Below are 20,026 nucleotides of genomic sequence, written 5' to 3' on the forward strand. Positions count from 1 at the left end.
TGTTTATGACACGTTCATGACAGTGTCATGTCACTCTTATTTAGATACCTTCAAGTAAAGTGTAACCAAATGTTTTAAAGACCAAAGAAAAAATAAACCAACTTTAAATAAATAAAAAAAAAAAAAAACTGTAAATATTACCTTTAAGGCAAGGCAGCTTTATTTTGTATAGCACATTTCAGCAACAAGGCAATTCAAAGTGCTTTACATAAAACATTAAAAGAACAGATAAAAAGAGGTTTAAATCTTCAACAAACTGAAATTTGAAACTGAGTAAAACTGAAAAAGCAACCATCTGTTCTTACAAAGCTGTAGACTGTTGATAAAGAAGCGACTTTCAGATTTTCTTTCAGGCTGATTGGAGTAATCTCCGCATTTTCATTCCTTCTGTCAATGGTTTGCCTTCAGCTCCTTCTCTAATGTTGATGCTGTTGTGTATGGTGTCGGGCAGACAACGAGAGCCGCAAGCTGTCTTTACTTAACCTCGTTTTCACTGCATTGTAGCCATTTTCTCATTATTATGGAAAATAATCCTCAGCAATTTAATTCTCTTCATAGAGTCTACTAATTAGCATCCAACACCATCAGCATATTCACTGCCACATCATCATCCTAAGGTAACATTATCATGTTTCTGTTGTGGTCATGTGAGGGCGAAATCAATAATATAGCAGCTTTTTGGCAGGCCTACAGGTGTGTGTGTGTGTGTGTGTGTGTGTGTGTGTGTGTGTGCGTGTGCGTGTGCGTGAAGGGTGACTGTGTGTTGTGTTTTTAATAGCTTGGTAAGAAGGCCAAGCCAGCAAGGGTTATTCCAGAGGATTAGCCCAAACGCTGAGCCAGGGTGAGAGGAGGAACAGGAAGGCATGATGAGAGGGCAACTGTTCTAGTTACAGCACAACACAACCGTCTGCTTCTTACCTCGTCTCTCTCCTGCACACACATAGCAGCCACATTTCTTTTCAGCCATTCTTTTGCTGCTCATGGGCTTTTTTTAGGAATCACAAATGTTGCAAAGTGGTGCTGGTCCCTGTTTTTTAACTAATTAGTATCGAGCAAAATGTTGTTCTGTGCTGTAATGCCGGCCATGCTTTATGATGTGTAAAAAGGGGAAGTCCTCCAGCTCAAACCACTAAATATGTTGGTTGTCATTGCCTTTCAAAATGACCCATATAATCATATCACTCTCATGTTTATAGGATACCTTATAGGGGCTTTACTCGACAGTCAGAACATTAATATAGCAGCAAACAACTGTTTGCTATGTAAAGATATAGTGGAGTAATGGCGTCCTGAGCAGAGAATGAAGTTGTGTGTGTTGTAATCCGAGCTTCTCTGTTTTTTGTTTTGGTAGCCAGTCCGGCCATGTGTGCACCAAGGTTATTATAGTTTTGCATTTTTCATTAGTTTTTATTTTTATTTCGTTTTGACTTTTTGTTTTTGAAAATGCTTAGTTTTAGTTTATTTTATTAGTTTTAGTCTTTTTTTGTAATATGGGTTATTTGTCGGGGGAAAGATTCAAAAAGGTCAGAAAAAGTATTGTGTAATAATAACTCAACAAAAACATCATACAATTTTTGAAATATGTATTCACAATGTATTCAACAATAACACCAGTACATAAAATGTAGCCTACATATGGTCATAAATATGTAAACAGTCTACACAAGACGCCGCAGTAAGTGCAAAATGTGTAAGTGACGTGTTCCAGGAAAAAAACCTAAATAGCCAACAGACTAAAGAAGACATGAACAGGTGTTTTCAACTTTGGTTCGAGTAAAGTGGTGAACTTTTTGAAGTCAATCGACTCACACAGTTGTGTAGACATCCCAGTATCAATCCACATATTAACCCACGCTTCCTCCCGCTTATGGTGTTCCTGCGTATTTACTAACCAGCAGCTATCGGGTAGTCGGTGAAAGCCCTCCTATAGTATTCTCTGTCCTGCTGTTGTCTCTGTCATGCTGCCTGGCCCTGTACCCATACATCCATGCCCGTAACATTACCGAGGTTAGCTTCTGTTTCGGGGAAAGGGGGCTTTGCATTCTCCTTTACCTTGTTAAGGTAAGCTAGGTTAGCCTCCTAGCTTGTGTGCGCTTCTCAAATGTACTTTCAAATTCGTGTGATTTTTCCCTGTAATAAATTGACCATATATTTTACCACCTTCCACTGCACGCTTTTATCTGACACCGTCATATAGGTGCTGCTTTCTTCCGACTTTCAGTACCACCATGATGCCAGGTGAGGGGCATGGACTATGTTGTGTTCAATTTGACGTGGAATGTCGGGATTTCTGGGTTCCCAGTCGGAAACTATACATGTCGGGAAATGTCATGGTCAGAAAGATATAACATTATTTGCTCTATGAAAGACATCGACAAATACGAAAACTAAGGACATTTACTGGATAATTTTATTCTATTTTAGTTAGTTTTGCAAACAGACATTACAGTTTTAGTTTAGTTATTGTTTTTTTTGTAATGCCTCGTTTTTATTTTTATTTCAGTTAACGAAAATGTTTTTTCCCACCTAGTTTTCGTTATTTCGTTCATTTTCGTTAACGATTCTAACCTTGGTGTGCACGTTAGTTCATGTTGCTGGTATTTAGCGGACCGCTAGTCTATGTCCTTGACGTTCCACTTCCGGGATTGCTCCGGTGCCGCAGGAAATTCGGCTGGATGCATGTCTTTTCGCCGATGTCCGTCACCTTCTACTTTCTTTGTGTTGGCGTTCTAACCTCTGGTGGATTTGTGAGGACTATGGTTAACTGCTCCTCAGATCTCTGCAGGGTAAATCCAGACAGCTAGCTAGACTATCTGTCCAATCTGAGTTTTATCTCACACGACTGTTTTACAGCTTAGCGCCACCCATGACGATTGTGATTGGTTTAAAGAAATGCCAATAAACCAGAGCATGTTTTTGTCCCATCCCAGAATGCTGAGTGTACTAGTCATCCACGCAGTGTGTGGATGGTCTGCCAAAGTGAGACCAGTGGACCGCTAACGTTAGACCCAGCCCACTTGTCAGTAACCAACGCAGCATCAAAGCACATAAAAAAAACGTTACCAAGCCCAATAAAGCTGTCACTCATGTGGCGATAGCAATGTGCTTTGTGTGGATGGAATAGTTTGAGTCATCGCTGTCTGCCTCGTAACGTTACTTCACTGCTCGTTTGTCCGTTACTGCGAAACCTCAGCTCCGCAACTTTCCAGAAGTCAGCTTATTTCAGTTAGCTTGATTTCTCTCTCTTTGTTTGAAATGACATGTGATTCAGTCTCCTATGATGGCTAGATGTACTCAAGCCTGAAAACAGAGCCAAGGAGGAGATGCAGAAGTCTAGTTTTCTCTCAGACCACTTCAATTACAATGTGCTGAAATATTATTATGGATTTTTTGCCCAACAATGCCAAACATTTTACTTAAACTAAACTGCCCCCTCAGCTTTAAGCTTCCCTTTTTAAGGGCTGGCTATCAAACCACAATATAGTATGGGTACTGACTGAGTATGACTGGGTACTGATGTGCATTACTGAGTATGTATCGAAAACAGTTGACAATAAATGCTTGATCAATTCTTAGTATTAGGCCTCAGATATTTGTCATCACAATCACATATTTAGTGATTTCAATCAGAAATTTTCCAATTTCAAGATGGATTGTAATCATGGAAAGTGCATGTGTTTGTTAATGTTGCTGTCCTTTGTTTAATGTAAAAAAAAATGATTTTGTGGAAAATGGGTTGTTATGTGCAAAGGGAGATATCAAAAAGAATTGTTGTGTTTTAAACACTACCCAGCCCTACCTTTAATTTCGAATCAAGCTTGAAACCATTTTTCGACGTTACTTATTAAAAAATGTGTCTGAAATAATTTTCTTAGCAACGTTAATGGAAAACATTGGAAATTTGCCTTTTCCATATCCTGCTTCTGATTCAATCCATCATAATTTATGTAAATAGCACCCCATAATTCCATTTCATTCTCATCCCTGCCTTCACTCCCACTACCCCCCCCCAGCTCTCATTGAATTCTCCCTCGCTCTAGCAATCACTTTCAGTCTCTCTCCCATCGTTATCCGTCACTCTCTCTTGCTCTTTCACTGTAACTGTCAAATCCTCCAGTCTCCTTTTTTCACTTCAGTTCACTGATCACTCTTTCACGCATCCCGTTTTTCTGACTCTCATTTCTAATTCACTGACCCACCCGCCCGCTGGAATCCCTCCTCATTGGCCTCCTCTCATCTGCTCCTGTGCTCCTATTGGTACCCCACAAACCCAGCGCCATCCCTCCATCTCTCTCTCTCTCTCTCTCTCTCTCTCTCTCTCTCTCTGTCCTCCTGATTCCCTCCATCCCATATCATCAGGGGAAAGCTGAGCGGATTTGGGTTTAGTTGCCAGTCACTGCTGCTCACTGCAGTCTGCTGAAGTGACTCTTGTCCCCATACGGGCATCAGTGTGTGTGCGACTGAAATAGTGCCTGCATGTAATTGAGTGTGTGTTGCTTTTGACTGATTTGTGCATGCACATGAACTTGTGTGTGTGTGTGTGTGTGTGTGTGTGTGTGTGTGTGTGTGTGTGTGTGTGTGTGTGTGTGCGTGTGTCTGTGTGTGTCTGTGTGTTTGCTTTTTCAGATGGAGCTTTGCATTGCGTCCTTCCTGTGTGAAGCCAGTGTATAAGAAGTGGGCCATGTTTCCAGGATGGAAGCAGTACTGTAAATACCGGAATCTAGGGTGGGCCTGAACATCTGTACTCACCGATTCCAACAACCCAGAAACCTCCTTTTGACTTCCATCATACCAAGAGTGCCCTGCGTGCTCTAGAAGACTTGAATATTTGTAGATTTTGCAGGGTTTTACAAACAATTGCTGATATATGACTTATTTTTCAATAATGCAAAGTTAATCTTTCAACCATTTTGCCTGATCTGCAAGTAAGTGGGTGATGTAGTAACTCAAATTCAAGAATGAACTTTGATGCATAATTTGAGGGTGTTACATTGACATTCCTGGTGGAATTTTAGTCTGCTGGTTGTAGGTTGTCCACAGTGCAAATTATTGCAATGGTAGTCCCGCATTGCCAGTGTCATGGTTGTGGTTTTCTGTTATAGTTTCTCCTGTTTTATTGGGTTAATTTATTCCCCATTTCCTTGTTGTTTACCGTCTCTTGTGTTCTCTGTTGCGTTTTACCCTGTTTTCATCCTTGTGTATGTTCTATGCTTCAGTTTCCTGTTTTAGTTTGTAGTCTGTTTTCTCCCATGTCATGTCTTGTTTTACTTCCTGCCTTGTGTTTTCCCACCTTTGTGATTGTCTGCCCCGCCCCATTGTGTTCCACCTGTTCATGAGCCCTCGTGTCACCTGTTTCACCCTTGTTACCTTGTGTATTTAGTCTCTGTGTTGTTTTTGTCTGTTGTCAGATCATTGTGTCTGTGTGTGTGTGTGTGTGTGTGTGTGTGTGTGTGTGTGTGTGTGTGTGTGTGTGTGTGTCGACCCCCTTTGTCTTGGTGTTTCTGTTTATTTTGATGCCTGGTCTGTTGGTTCCTCAACGGTTTTTGGTATGGTTTTTGCCTGCTTTCTTCAGGACTCTTTTGGTTGTATCCCTTTTTATTTATTAAATCCTCAAGCTCACCCCTGCCCTGTTGTCTCTCCATTTTTGGGTCCGCCGTTTCCCTAAACCTAACACCCAGGCCTTCCTTCACAGCGCTGCGGAGGAGGGTCTGGCTAGTCCACACAGCATTCTGAGATGGGAAAAAAAACCTGCTCTGGTTTATTGGCATTTCTTCAAACCAATCAAAATCGTCTTGGGCGGCGCCGGACGGAGCAACAGTGCCTCTGCAAAACAGTCTCGGGAAGGAACTTGTTTTGGTGGAACGTGTACATTAAAAGGTTGTTTTAGTCGTGCAACAGAAAACTCAGATTGGACAGATAGTCTAGCTAGCTGTCTGGATTTACCCTGCAGAGATCTGAGGAGCAGTTAACCATAGTCCTCAGAAATCCACCAGAGGTTAGAACGCCAACACAAAAAAGGTAACGGACTTCTGCTGGAATTTCCAGCGTCACCGGAGCAATCCCGGAAGTGGAACGTCGTGGATATAGACTATTGCAATGGCAACTTGAGCGTGGATGAGAGCGGCATATGGACATGGTGACGATTAGCAGGCATTGATGCAGAGGAGGGAGCACATGGATTGGCCTGAAAAAACACAGAATTGAATAGATTAAAAAGTGAGCAAAGCATAGTTATTCTCAACTATTCCTTTAGGGCAATGTGCAGCAAAGTGACAACAGTGGTTCGCCATGCATGTTGGATGAAATCATTTTGGCGACGATGAAGATACAGGGTTTCTGCAGCATTCCCAGGACTCATGCTCAGGCTTAAAGATTTTAGAGAATTTCCACACTGCAAAATACCATAACAGCAGCAACATTCCCTTGAGCTACTACTAAAGACGCAGCAACAGCACACAGGGATCTGTTCTTGTCTAAATATCACAGCAGAGGCATTCACACAACACTCATTCATATTTAAACAGCTCATTGCCTCATGATTCACTCCCGCTCGCTGTGAAAACGTCCGCATCTGAAGTCAGTTTTATTTCTTTAAGTTCAGCAAAAGCACAGCATGAGGAAGTTGGGAGTAGATACAGAGGGCAATATGGTGATTTTTTTCCAAACTCGTTATGAAATGATATATTATGAAGTATACTGGCACACCCACAAAGCATCTTCCTTGACCCCTCTCAATGATACATCAAACAGAAACTTTATGTTATATCGCTGTGCTCGCACTCTGCTGGGGAAAACAGCAGCTCCATCTATATTTCAAAGCCGAGAAACTTAGCAAAACAGGCCGTTATCCGAGATGATGCTTTTTAGGGAGGCCTCGAGTGTCGTACAACTTTAAAAGCCTTGTATAATTAAGAGCCACTCAGTGATTCACACGATGGCTGGCTTTACTACCACTAATTGCATTTCCAGGTCCTGTGCATGATGTTTGGAAAAGGGGAGAGATGGGTTAAAAGAGATGGATCGGGTGAGAGATGCAGAGAGCAGTGAAGAGAGCCTGACAGATATTACCAAAATCACTTCGGCGTCACAGATAAGTATCTGGAGAATGGCAGAAGTAATAGAGGTTTTTACTGCAAAGCACCTCTTCTAAAATCCAGTTAATATGAGCCAGAGATTATTTCGCCGAGGGGTCTGTGGACTCCTCTGCAAAATGTTTTGGTCACGCCTAACATTATGCAGGGTTCTCGCTCGGGAGATACAGAGCATCAGCGTGGAGTTAAGTAAGTGCCGTGCGATTGCATGGAAAGTGCTGACTTGTGCCATCGGATTAGCATGAGGAGGAGGATATTAGTGCTTGGAAAAAAAACAATGTTAAGCTTTGGAATGTGGTCAAGTATGAGGTTTAACGCTGCAAAATCACTAATACCAAGTGAATACAGTAGACAGTGTATCTACCCTGGCTCGAAATGAGGATGGCTGTATGTGTAACAGCATACCATGAAATACTTTACATGGACAAAAGAATGTGGGCATACAAACATTTCACCTATGTGTGATTGAACATCTCAACACCTCATTACGATGATGATTTACAAGTCATGCAAAACCAGGGCCATGTTCAGCCCTAACATGGTCTATATCTACGACGTTCCACTTCTGGGATTGCTCCAGTGCCGCCTGAAATTCTGCCAGATGCATGTCTTATCAGCCGATGTCCTCCTCCGACTATCTGTCCAATCTGAGTTTTCTGTTGCACGACTAAAACAACTTTTAAACGTACACATGTTCCACCAAAACAAGTTCCTTCCTGAAACTGCAGCGGCATCGGGGCTCCGTGTGGAGCTTAGCACCGTCCAAGATGATTGTGATTGGTTTAAAGAAATGTCAATAAACCAGAGCATGTTTTTCTCCCATCCCAGAATGCTGTGTGGACTAGCCAGACCTTCCTCTGCAGCGCTGTGGAGGAAGGTCTGGCAATGCGAGACCAACCCTGACTAAACGTAGCAACACATTTTTTAACCTGAAACACGGGTGCGTTGAACACACTGTTGTGTGCGCACATGCTGTGCCTTTTTATTTCCAAGAGTTTACAGACACGTCTCTGGTGATTGGGTATCAACTGTAACACAGCCAATAAAGAAGAGACACACCCACAAACGAGAGAAAACAAAACTCAAAACCTGTTGCACACCGCTTCACATCGTTCTGAGGAAACATGTCGTTTAACCAGGAAACCGTTGCAAAATGGTACACACAACGTGCCCCACCTCTGCCACAAAGTTCTGTAAGATCTTTTGTGCAGAAATCACTAGAGCTGCTTTTACTTCCCCGTCCCGACTAATTACCAGGGAGGACAGACACTGTTGGTGGCTACTTCCACAGACGGTTTACTAACGTACAGTGGTTGAAGTGGGCCAGAACGATACGGAACAGCGTTCTAGCGCCTTCAAATAATATGTAAATTAATCTAATTGGCAGTTTACTACTTCAGTGTTTCACTTTTTTTTTTAAATGACGCCAAATATCCATTCTAGTGTTTCCCCTATTCATTCTCAGCAGGGTGTCTGTGGTGAGTTCATATGTCTGTAATAATAGCAGGACAGTCACCTACTATCTAAACCGGGGAAGTCTGTTGAACAGGTGAAGATCACGTGGTCGGTAGCCTACAAACAGGATCGGTAGTGAACCACACTGTAACGTGCTGCAAATCTGGTGTTTTTAGCTGAGCTGGACAGAGAAAATTCAGTTAAAACAGATCGGTGATGCTGTTCTGCCCTCATTGTTCTCTGTGAAGTTAGCTGGAAGTGAATGTAGCCGTGGTGTGTTTTATGTGGACTCACTGTGTCAGACTCTGTTTGAATGCTTGTCAGCAACCGATCATGTGGTAACTTAGGAGGCAAGCCTTGTGTGCTCTGATTACTATGGTATGCAGTTAACAGACCAGTTATATTTTTGTTTCAATGAAAACTCAACTCCTGGCAATTGCTCCTAGTGTTCTTCACCACTGTTTCTGAAGAAGGAAATAACGAGAATAACAGGTGGACTAGCTTGAAAAGTGAGGTTGTTTTTTTTTAACTGATGTGTAGTGGATGGAGACTTTAAAGTACCAAAAAACTTTAGAGTGTTTAATTTGAGAATGGAATCTTAGGGTTCCCCACCTGCCAGAACCCACTTTGCTGACACAGTTACACTTGGAAGTGTAATTTAGTTGTAACACAAAACGTTGAGAGGTGCTTTAACTGTGTGGTAGAGAACATTACAGTAATAGGGCCGAATTCCACTTGACACTTTGGCATCAGGTAGCGTTCAGTGCAACATTTCTTTATGGACCTGGCTTTGTGCACAGGAGCATTGTCATGCTGAAACAGGACTGGGTCTTTCTCAGACATTTGAAAGCACACTATTGTAATAAAAACATAATAAAAGTTGTTAATCTAAAGGCATTAAGATCCCCATCATTTGGAACTAAAAGGCCTTGCTTAGACCATGAAAGTAGCACCAGTCCAAAGTACACAAAACGGGTCTCCACATACTTTTGGCAATATAGTCTACTTTATCATAATAATCGACCATCATCACACATACATACAACCTCTGAATGTAATAACAATAAGGATATCCTATTTCTAGCTAATTTCATCATCTTATGTGAAACTATTAAGAAGAAATAAAATCATTATTCCAATGCTGAGTCATGCCACATGATGCAGAACAATCAGATACATTGATTGAGGCAACAGAATAATTAGGCCTCCAGATCAATTACAATGGAATCTGCCCGAACATTAAAGCCAGTGGAGCTGATAGAGCTCTCCCTGCTCACTCCCATTCATCTAAAATGCTGTATGAATATGGATTATTGAGAGAAAGGAGTGAGGCGGTGCGGGAAGAGTCCCTCCCGCTCTACAGGGTAATGGCTTTGCAGCGGCATCGGTATGGATGGAAGGTGGCAGAGCTGCTAAGCAGAGCGGAGTGGGCCGGCGAGCGTGCAGCAAGGCTGTATGAGCAGGCTGTGGTCATGCATGTAATCTCAGTCAGACAGTCAGTGAAAGGGAGCCATGAAAGATGTATGATTCCACACAGAAGTCAAGGACAGGCACATACGAAAATACACTAAGGGACATGGATACATGTGCAGAGATACATACATTCATGTTGTGTAGAGGCATCATACAGGTAAAGGAGTCAACTGTCAAATGCTGCTGCTGTATTGATGCTGTATTCGTAGGTCGGACAAATTTTTCTGTGAGGGATTATTAGCAGTAGCGCACCGTTGCACTTCTGCACTCCTGCACTACTGCCTCCTGCTTTAGATGAATGAGCAGCTCATTCTTTATGGAGATAGATGCCAGTGTTGAGAGTCGTGTTTGTCCGTTGGTATTTCTTGCATACGTTTTGATGCGCTTGAAAGCCAAAGGCGGGCAACTGTCAAAGGCAGAAGACACTGGAATGGAAGGGCATACAGTTGTGACTGAAAAGTCAGGAGATCATTTGGCTCTTCCCCTGAAAGTTTGTCATGTTACACATCACTTTGAGCTCAGCCCTGGCCAAGGTCCAACTGTGCTCCGTAGCTCTCATGCAGCTCCTGAGCTCTGCTTTGTGTCTTGCTTAAATTGTGGGAACTGTTGTGAATCCAGAAATGCTTTTGTAATCTGTAAATCGATTCTTAATTTGCGCAAGGATGCTGTCGATTATAGCGGTGTGTAGCTGTCTGTAGTGAGTGCGAGGGCCTGGTCTTCCCCTCGCTGCACTCGGCTGTCCCACCGCCTCCACTGTCTTCTCAAAGAGGCCATCATATTTTTCCCACTCACCTACAAGTATCTGGCAAAAATCTGCAATTCTGGCCAGACAGAACTACATGTCTAAGATCTTATTTTGAAGGATTCCAAAGAGCACATCAGCAAAGTCAAAAATGCCAATGAAAGCTAAAAGAAAGAAACTGTGAGCTGGTGCATACTGTAGCATTTCCCGGTCAAAGTCCTCGGCGTGGTCAAGGATGTGTAACAGCTCAACCAGCTCTTTTGTCATTGACCGTGCCCACCAACCTGGAGTACTACTCGTGGCAGCCTCCTTTTGCAAAATTCATTCAGCAATTTGGTACGTTTGAAAGAACATGTAAAAGATGCAGACAATCCTCCAAGATTTGCAAAAACATATCTTGCAGTCTTCAATTTTTGATGCTCCCTGGAACATCACAATATTTAATGTGTGGGCATACCAGTGCACAAAGAGAGCCTGGGGGAATGATTCTTTTAGGCGAGCTAGTACCATATCATAGAGACACTAACTTTGTTTTTTTTAGCTATCGTAGCTGTCCAGCCGCTATCTCATGGGCTTGTAAGATCACATCAGAGATTCAGAGAACATGCATTTAAAAAAAGGACAAAGCCAGAAAAAAGAAGATAGGCATAAAGTTTAATTACAGGAGTGCTTGGAGTGGAAGGTAGATACTAGCTTAATAAACACGGGATTGTTCTGTAAAGTACAAAGTAGAGACAATAAAATCTGCAAGTCAGGCAGACAAGATGCTCCACTTCTGAGACTCTCCCGGTGTGGTATGGTGCGTGGCGGAAGACGGAACAAAACCGGAACACAGCCTGGTAGAAATTCCGGGTCACACCTCAAACCTTTTCCCCTCGCAACTCGTCCTTGCTTTTACTGGTATGAAACATCTAGACTTCAGATTTTATCTAGGGACTGTCAACACCAAATGACCCGGTTCAGCTTGGTCAAATCAGTTGTCTTGCCCAAATGATATTTATGATCGGCTCAATAGTTGTAATGTGTGTCTCTGCCCTACATGCATATCCAGAGGAAGTGAAGGAGATGCATTAATCAGCATAAATACATGTTTGCAGGTCAAAGGTCCCAATAGGATCAAGGCCATGTCCACTCAGCCTATCAGACTGAAGGAATGCCCCTCTCCTTACTTCCCCTTTCATTTTTTCTCATGTGACATTCTCTCTCCTCTATTGCCTAAGTCATCATGACTGGAAGCTTGCAAATGACACATACTGTGTGTGTGTGTGTGTGTGTGTGTGTGTGTGTGTGTGTGTGTGTGTGTGTGTGTGTGTGTGTGTGTGTGTGTGTGTGAGAGAGAGAGAGAGAGAGAGAGAGACAGTTGAAAAGACGGGATGATATAATTGGACAGGCCGAGACATACAGAGACAGACAGTGGTGCAGGGATTAAGAGAGACAATAGTGAGGTCAAAGATCACAGAGAGAGCATGAACGCCACAATAATGAGGTAATGTCGATGGTGGACAGTCGGCGTCCTCAGCTGTCTCTCTGAATGAATGTGTCAATGTGAGCCCAGCCGTTGTATGTGGTTGACCTCAGGGTGAAATGCCAGCAGAGGCACAGGATTGTGGCGAGCGTGTGGAGTCACAGAGTTCAGGATTCAGGTACACTATCACGCCGCAGGCTCCCTCATCGACACACGGCTGAAATATGTGGACTCACGCCACATGAATACAGGCAGGACAGCGTCTTTACATGTCAGATTTGTGTGAGAGGAGTTACATTTTGCATTGTGTTGAGACTTAGCTCAACTCAATTTAAATCAAATGAACCAATAAGACTTGAGGCAAGTAGTATGCAGTGTTGTAGTACTGAAGATTGGTCTTGGTCTCAAGACCGGTCTTAAGACCAATTTTTGAAGGTCTCTGTCTCGTCTCGGAATCAACCCGCATTTTTACTCGGTCTTGTCTTGGTCTCCGGACCAGATATAACTAAATTGCCTGTGCATCGTCTGATTTATGCCTATGTGTTGAAACTTCCAAATGCAACCAGTGACTTGACTTACATCTAATTTGAAATTTGTTACCGTACCTAGGGATGTCCTGATCAGATTTTTTTGCCCTCGAGTCCGAGTCCAAGTCATTTGATTTTGAGTATCTACAGATACCAAGTCCCGATCCGATACTTCTATAATAATTCAACTTTATAATACCTCCAGACCGCAGACATACTCGCGTTTTCCGCTTCAAGCTGCTTCCGTGTTCTACTTTGCCGGCATTTAACCAATAGCGTCTCTGCAACAAAGTGATGTCATGCCGCACGCATTGCTGTTTCTGTGTGGAGTCAAAAGGGTCTAACTCTGTGCCACCGCATAACTATAGATGTGTTAAAAAATAATGAGACTATATATACATATGTATCCGAGTCCTGATTGGGAGGTAACGTCCGATTCCGATCGAGTCTGAAACCATGTGATCGGGCCCGATCGGATCTGGACATCCCTAACCGTACCCCCTCTCTCCATGTCCCCTTTACACCCACTTCCAAGAGAGTGAATGCACGAGACAGGAGAAGAAGCTCTGGCTGTCTAACACAAATCTGGTCTTGGTCTTGACTCGGTCTCGTCCTGCCTTGGTCTTAGTCTTGACTCGGTCTCGCCCTGCCTTGGTCTTAGTCTTGACTCAGTCTCGCCCTGCCTTGGTCTTGGGCTTGGCTCGGTCTCTATACATTCTGGTCTCGGTGATGACTTGGTCTTGGTTTAGGTGGTCTTGACTACAACACTGTTAGTAAGAACTATTTATAGTCATAGAGTTCCAATAGGACAGATAGTTTGGGTAGAGGGCAGAATACAAGAGGACAAAACTTTTTTCTTTGTCATTGCTGTTGATGTGTTTTCATCTTTAGGACTGTATATTGTTTTAGCTTTGTGTGTACTTTAATTTTTTTGGAGCGGAGCTGCTTGGGAACACACAATGAATTTCAGTGTAAACTGACAATAAACTTGTATCATTTAAGTAAAATAGTGACTCTACTATGTATCAGTCTCATCTTGACTTTTTTTGCCTTAAGTTACAACAACGTCGCAATTATATGGTATTTCACTTTCAGAATAAGTAAGGCTACTCATGTCATGAGGGTGATATATGTTCAGGACTGTTGTTCAGGACTGTTTTTATCAAGAATAAAAGAATACAACACAAGTGTGTCTGTATGTCTGCAGATTTGAATCACATTAAAATCAAAAATTGTCAGGAGAGTTTGAGTCATGAGAAGAAAAGTAGCTGATGTCGACACATATAGCGTGAGTCATGAGAAGAGAAGTAATGTGATTCAGGTTCAAACGGTCAGTCTGTGGTTTTGCTCTCATCGTTTTGTATAGAATGTATGGAGTTAAAAGAGTCTCAATAAAGATAAATACACACTACATTCACATATGCACACACAGGATTCATACATGCACACACATGATTCATAAATACACACACAGGATACACAAATGCGCACAAAATTCACAAATACACACAAAAAATTTAAAAAGCACAGAAGATTCACAAATGCATACAAAATTCAGAAATGCACACACAATTCATAAATGCACACACAATTCAGAAATGCAAACAACATTTACAAATGCACACAAGATTCAGAAATGCACAGGACAAGATTCAGAAATGTTTTTCTGATGCACACACAAATATATCTTGATTTACAAACTGCTTGCGGTCTGTGAACTTCACCGCATTTGTGTGTGAATTTTGAGACTCCCCTGACTTGGCTCGACACACAAATGCCTTTTTTTAAACAGGGAATGTTCTGCAACCAATCAGATATCTCCCTTGTTTTAGCCAATCACAAGAACGCACCCCACGTGGGGGATTCACATAGACTGTATATAAGAATGGACCAACAGATCCCGTTGCTCTGGACGGAGACCAGTGAAGGCCGTTAGAAGCACTTTTCCGGTGAGCGCTGAGCATTACTGCGCAGCCTCCAACTGAGAGAGACGACGTAAATGTGCCGTGAGCAACGTGTCTGAAAGTTGTAAGTCTTCTGGTAGCTGTGCCAAGAGAAATCTTAATCATTCCCAATCTTGCAGAGACGGAGAGCGTAGGTATATATAAGGAGATAACATAGGCACAGGCTAATTATTGCTAACTAAAATGCTAGTTAACATTAGTAATTAAACTTAAACAGCTAATGTGAGACGAAACTGCCTGCGTGCTTCTCTTGTACTATATGGTAATTTCTCTACTATGCAACAGTAAGTCGCGTGGTTATGACACAATCGTTAGCCTATTTTTATAAAAACGTCTGCTACGGAGCCATAACGTGAGATACAAGGTAATGGAGCCTTTTATACATTGTTGTGTTTCTTTAGAAATAAACAATGGACAAATAAAGTCTTTAAACGCTTCAGATGTAAAGTTATTCGCTGTTAAAGTGGCGCCAAAATGAATGGTAGTCAATGGAATGCTAACAGGGGGTGATCGCTTTGTAGCATTAAAATGGCGCCATAGGAGGTTCGCAGTCCGAGGAGAGGCTTACCCCCTTGGGGATTCAGCGTGATAGAGAAAGACTAGTCTGTCAAGGTGTACTTGATTGGTCGAACTTATAAGTCACGCCCACTGCCAACTCGGAACTTGCAGACGGAGCAACAACCAACAACGGGACATTTTTAACAATTTTCACCATCTTATTCATCATTAAATTCACTTCTGACAACATTTTAGGCGAGAAATCAACTATGTAGAGGTCAAATATGGGCCGTTTTACGAAAATTGATGGCTAATTGCAAATTTTGTCCGACTGTGTGTCGGGAGTTCAGCGGCCGGTGCTGCCTGTGTTGCTGCCTCGCCGCCCGGCCTGCCTTCCTTCACAGACCCCGGCCTGCTGGGAGGTATATGGAGCTCCGTCACGGCTGGCAGCCCATGGTACTCCATACCTGCGCAAAGTCACCATTTTTTGGGTTAATGGACTACCAAACGCCGCTGCCCTGACAGAGCTCCAGGGCCTGCAGCTTCCCTCTTCCTGCTAAATGGCCGCTGTGTGTGAGTGAGAGCGTGGTCAGCGAGCTTGTTACGCCCGCAATCTCTTACCACAGGTTCCAGTTAATCTCATAATGGATATGTGTGTTGAGTTATTTAAACAAACGATCGCGGAAATAAACGCCTCTTGTCCGCGAGTCTCATTGATAGAGCCTGCGGCTGGATGGAGCTCTATCAATGAGAGCTAGCTAGCCTCCTCTTACACCTCTGAAACGAAACCACTAATGTTCACAAAAAAGCATTACATTGAAATCGGACACCATAGTTAGCTTTATAAGACCTTGGGGTAGATGTTCTATAAGTGGCATGACGAAATTCAAACTGTAAATATACGAAAGTTATGCCAAAAGTGTAGCAACGATCTTTCCCGTAGGATTAAATGAGACACATAGCTAGCCTAGCTAGTAGCTCCTCCTAAGGACACCCCTAATGTTCACAAAAATGCAATAAATTGAAATTGGACACCATAGTTAGCTTTATAAGACCTTGGGGTAGCTATTTTAGAAATGATGTGACGAAATTCAAACTGTAAATATACGAAAGTTATGCCGGCAGCTGGCAGCCAGCCAGCTCCGGAGCTCCACGGAGCCCCGAGCCTCTTTCGTCCAATAACCGAGAAACGGTGACTTTCACTGGGTATGGAGTTTGCCGCTTTCTCGTCAGGCTGTGTGGAGCTCCTAAAGTTGAGCAAAACATTACGTGAATAACTACGAGAATGGATGACTCCACCCACATTCATATAGCGCTGTGTGAACGCGTTCATGTGATTGGCTTATAAGTAAACAATCCCCCACGTGGGGTGTGTTCTTGTGATTGGCTAAAACAAGGGAGATATCTGATTGGTTGTAGATCATTCCCTGTTTAAAAAAAGGCATTTGTGTGTCGAGCCAAGTCAGGGGAGTCTCAAAATTCAAATAAATGTTGTTTGCATTTCTGAATTTTGTGTGCATTTATGAATTTTGTGTGCATTTCTGAATTTTGTATGCATTTGTGAATCTTCTGTGCTTTTTAAATTTTGTGTGTGTATTTGTGAATTTTGTGCGCATTTGTGTATCCTGTGTGTGTATTTATGAATCATGTGTGTGCATGTATGAATCCTGTGTGTGTATTTATGAATCCTGTGTGTGCATATGTGAATGTAGTGTGTGCATTTATCTTTATTGAGACTCTTTTAGCTCCATAAGAATGAGAGCGCATTTGCTCACAAAGTGGGTTGAGGAAGCAACAAGTGGTGGCTCAAATGTTAAAGAAGTGGACTTGCGACCCCATTACCACTGCTGAGGCGCCCTTGAGCAAAGCCTTTAACACCCAGCTGTTCAGTAGAACTGACCAGTGGCTTACAGGCTACACACACACTACTACGTTTTGGTTTTTAAGCAGCGTTTTGATACAGAAACGATCTCCATCCACACACTGGGCCGTGTCGGGCCAACATTTTCCGCCACTATCCTTGGGCCGGGCCGGGCCCTTGACCAAGCATTTGTGTTTTTTTAAACATTACTTTATTAGCCTAATTGGGTGGGGAGAAAGCTATGCCATAATCATGCGCATGTAGCTTAAGTGCAACATGGAGCTTGAAGATGTAAAGAAAAAAATAAAAACAGGAGAATTAGCCTACCTTTGAGCAAGTTTGGAGGAAAGTCAGAGGTATGGAACCATTTTAAACAAGTCTGAGCAGTGACAACATATGTGTTGGCTTTGTCGAGTGCATTAAGTGGGCCACGCTGCTCGCCTATGACAGTGAAAAAACGGGGACGATGAACAGACACATGAAGCAGGCTTGCCATGGCAGATAGATGATAGTCAGCCTTCAGTGTCCTCTTTTGTTACTTCTCCAAGCATACTCCTTCTAAACAGATTTCTGCAGTTCAAACAACTCGGAATTGTAGTTGAGAACGTCAGTTATAACGGCCCACATATTAAAAAAAATGTCGGGTTTAAATCGGGCTCAGGCTCATAATTACAGTTAATGATAAGTTAAGTTAATCTAAGCTCTAGTGTAACTGTGTGAGTGTGAACAAGGTGTTTTTGCAAAAGAGCTTTCCGTAAATAAATAAAAGTTTAAAAAAACAGCATTTTCTCTCAAAAGTAACTCCACTTAAGTTCAATTTTTGCACTGTAACTGTGAGTAAAAGTTGACTGAAAGTCCCATACACACAATTGCATTATACGCTACTGTCAACACGCACACGCTCACACTGACCTGAGGCCTGTTTCACTTACAGTTCCAACACGTCCCCAGACAGCGACGACACAGATAACAGCATTACACAAAAGCACAGGTGCTGTTGATTTGTTTCCCTCTGGCTGATCTCTATCGTGTCTGCACTGTTTCATCTGGAATCTTTTGAACACAGCGTCTAATGAAATATGGAATGCAAAATGCGCATACTTTACTGCTCCGATTCAGTTTGACATGTCGTTTGGCATCCTGCTGACTGACATCCGTGTCAGGTAAGAGCTGGAATCCATCAACTCAGATGTTTTCGTGATACTTTGGGAAATAACTTTCATTCAACCTTTATTTATCCTCGAGAGATCGATGGGCGACGCTCATTTACAAAGTCGAGTCAAATTACAAAGACAAAAACAGAACAACAACACAGAAAACACCACCATAAGAAAAATAGAAAGATGATAAAACTTTCTGAATTGGCAAAATGATTTGATAAATAAATTAGAATAATAAGGATGCAAAAGAAAGTACAATTGTGTAAAGCAATTACAAGTAGAAGTTTGCAGGTTTAAAACCACATTTCTAAATTGTCAAAAAGGCACAAGTGAGCTGATTTGAAGGAAGTGTTGTAACTTCCCTTTCATGGTCAGGCAGTAGATTTGATAACTGCAAGTCAGTTGTGTTTGAGTCAATGCACTAATCAGGACAAATATACCATAGTTTGACCTAGAGCTGACACGATAAAGAGCTAGATGAAGTTAGAAGCACATTTCGTTATGCATTTGCGGTCATAGCAGGAGCGTTTGCCCTAACACATCCCTCAATGTGATAAATGGACTGAGAAGGAGATCCCCAACACTGTTTGTAATTTAGATTAGTCTACCATAAAAAGGTCCCATATTGTAAAAAGTAAGATACTATGTCGTTTTTTTTTTTTATTAACAAGCATGTTGAGGTGCCATATAAATACCGTAAAGTATCAAAAAGGCTCAATCCACAGAGAAATGCATACAGCCCATATTCAGAAATTGTGCCTTTAAAGGTTCCGTCAGGACTTCTGTAAGGTTGTGATGTCACAACTATACTATATATTAGGGATGTCCCGATCAGGTTTTTTTTGCTCTCGAGTCCGAGTCCGAGTCATTTGATTTTGAGTATCTACCGATACCGAGTCCCGATCCGATACTTCTATAATAATTCAACTTTATAATACCTCCAGACCGCAGACATACTCGTGTTCTACTTTGCCGGCATTTAACCAATAGCGTCTCTGCAACAAAGTGATGTCATGCCGCACGCGTTGCTGTTTCTGTGTGGAGTCAAAAGGGTCTAACTCTGTGCCACTGCATAACTATAGATGTGTTAAAAAATAATGAGAATATATATACATATATATCCGAGTCCTGATCGGGAGGTAACGTCCGATTCCGATCGAGTCTGAAACCATGTGATCGGGCCCGATTTCCGATCACGTGATCGGATCTGGACATCCCGACTATATATACAGTAGGTAGAAAGTGCTGCTACAGTGCCATTACTGTCATTCCCGGCTGCAATGAAGACTCACAGATCACAGATGCAGAAGACCTGGAAACGCATACCAATCAGAGCAGACTGAGCTTTTTCAGAAGGGGGCCTTAAAGAGACAGGCGCTAAAACGGAGCGTTTTAGACAGAGGCTGAATACAGATATATTCAGACACACAGTATGAGTAAAATAATTTGTTTTTTAATCATAAAAGCATGTAAACATGTTCTAGTAGAAACCCCAAATACAAGTATGAACCTGAAAATGAGCATGATATGAGACCTTTAAATACACCAACAAAATCCTGTTCTTTGTTTCTGTGTGGTGTATGGTGGTTGAGGCAGGTTGGGCTCCAGACACCAGGAGGGACAAACTCCTCCCTGCTTGTTCTACATTACCTGACCAGGAGCGGTGAAATGAATGCAGTCATATTGTTTTGCAACTGATCTCTCAGTACAAAGGACACTGCCCCAGGTGAAAACTGTAAAACATATCTGCAGGGTCCTGGAGAGTGGAGTCCAGGGTCGGCAAGGAGAAT

General features: G+C 42.4%; 1 long non-coding RNA gene across 2 annotated transcripts; it reads left to right on the forward strand.

Moving 5' to 3' along the window:
* Nucleotides 1-692: 692 nt before the first annotated feature.
* On the forward strand, nt 693-19,530 carry LOC118495533. 2 transcript variants are annotated; one of them, XR_004897977.1, is made up of 3 exons: nt 693-703; nt 15,221-15,223; nt 19,469-19,530. It is a non-coding gene; the product is annotated as an uncharacterized LOC118495533 (long non-coding RNA). The 2 variants fall into 2 exon arrangements; XR_004897978.1 differs by lacking the exon at nt 693-703 and adding an exon at nt 12,017-12,026.
* Nucleotides 19,531-20,026: the final 496 nt, after the last annotated feature.

Source organism: Sander lucioperca, chromosome 8, assembly GCF_008315115.2.
Source record: "Sander lucioperca isolate FBNREF2018 chromosome 8, SLUC_FBN_1.2, whole genome shotgun sequence".
Taxonomy (NCBI): domain Eukaryota; kingdom Metazoa; phylum Chordata; class Actinopteri; order Perciformes; family Percidae; genus Sander; species Sander lucioperca.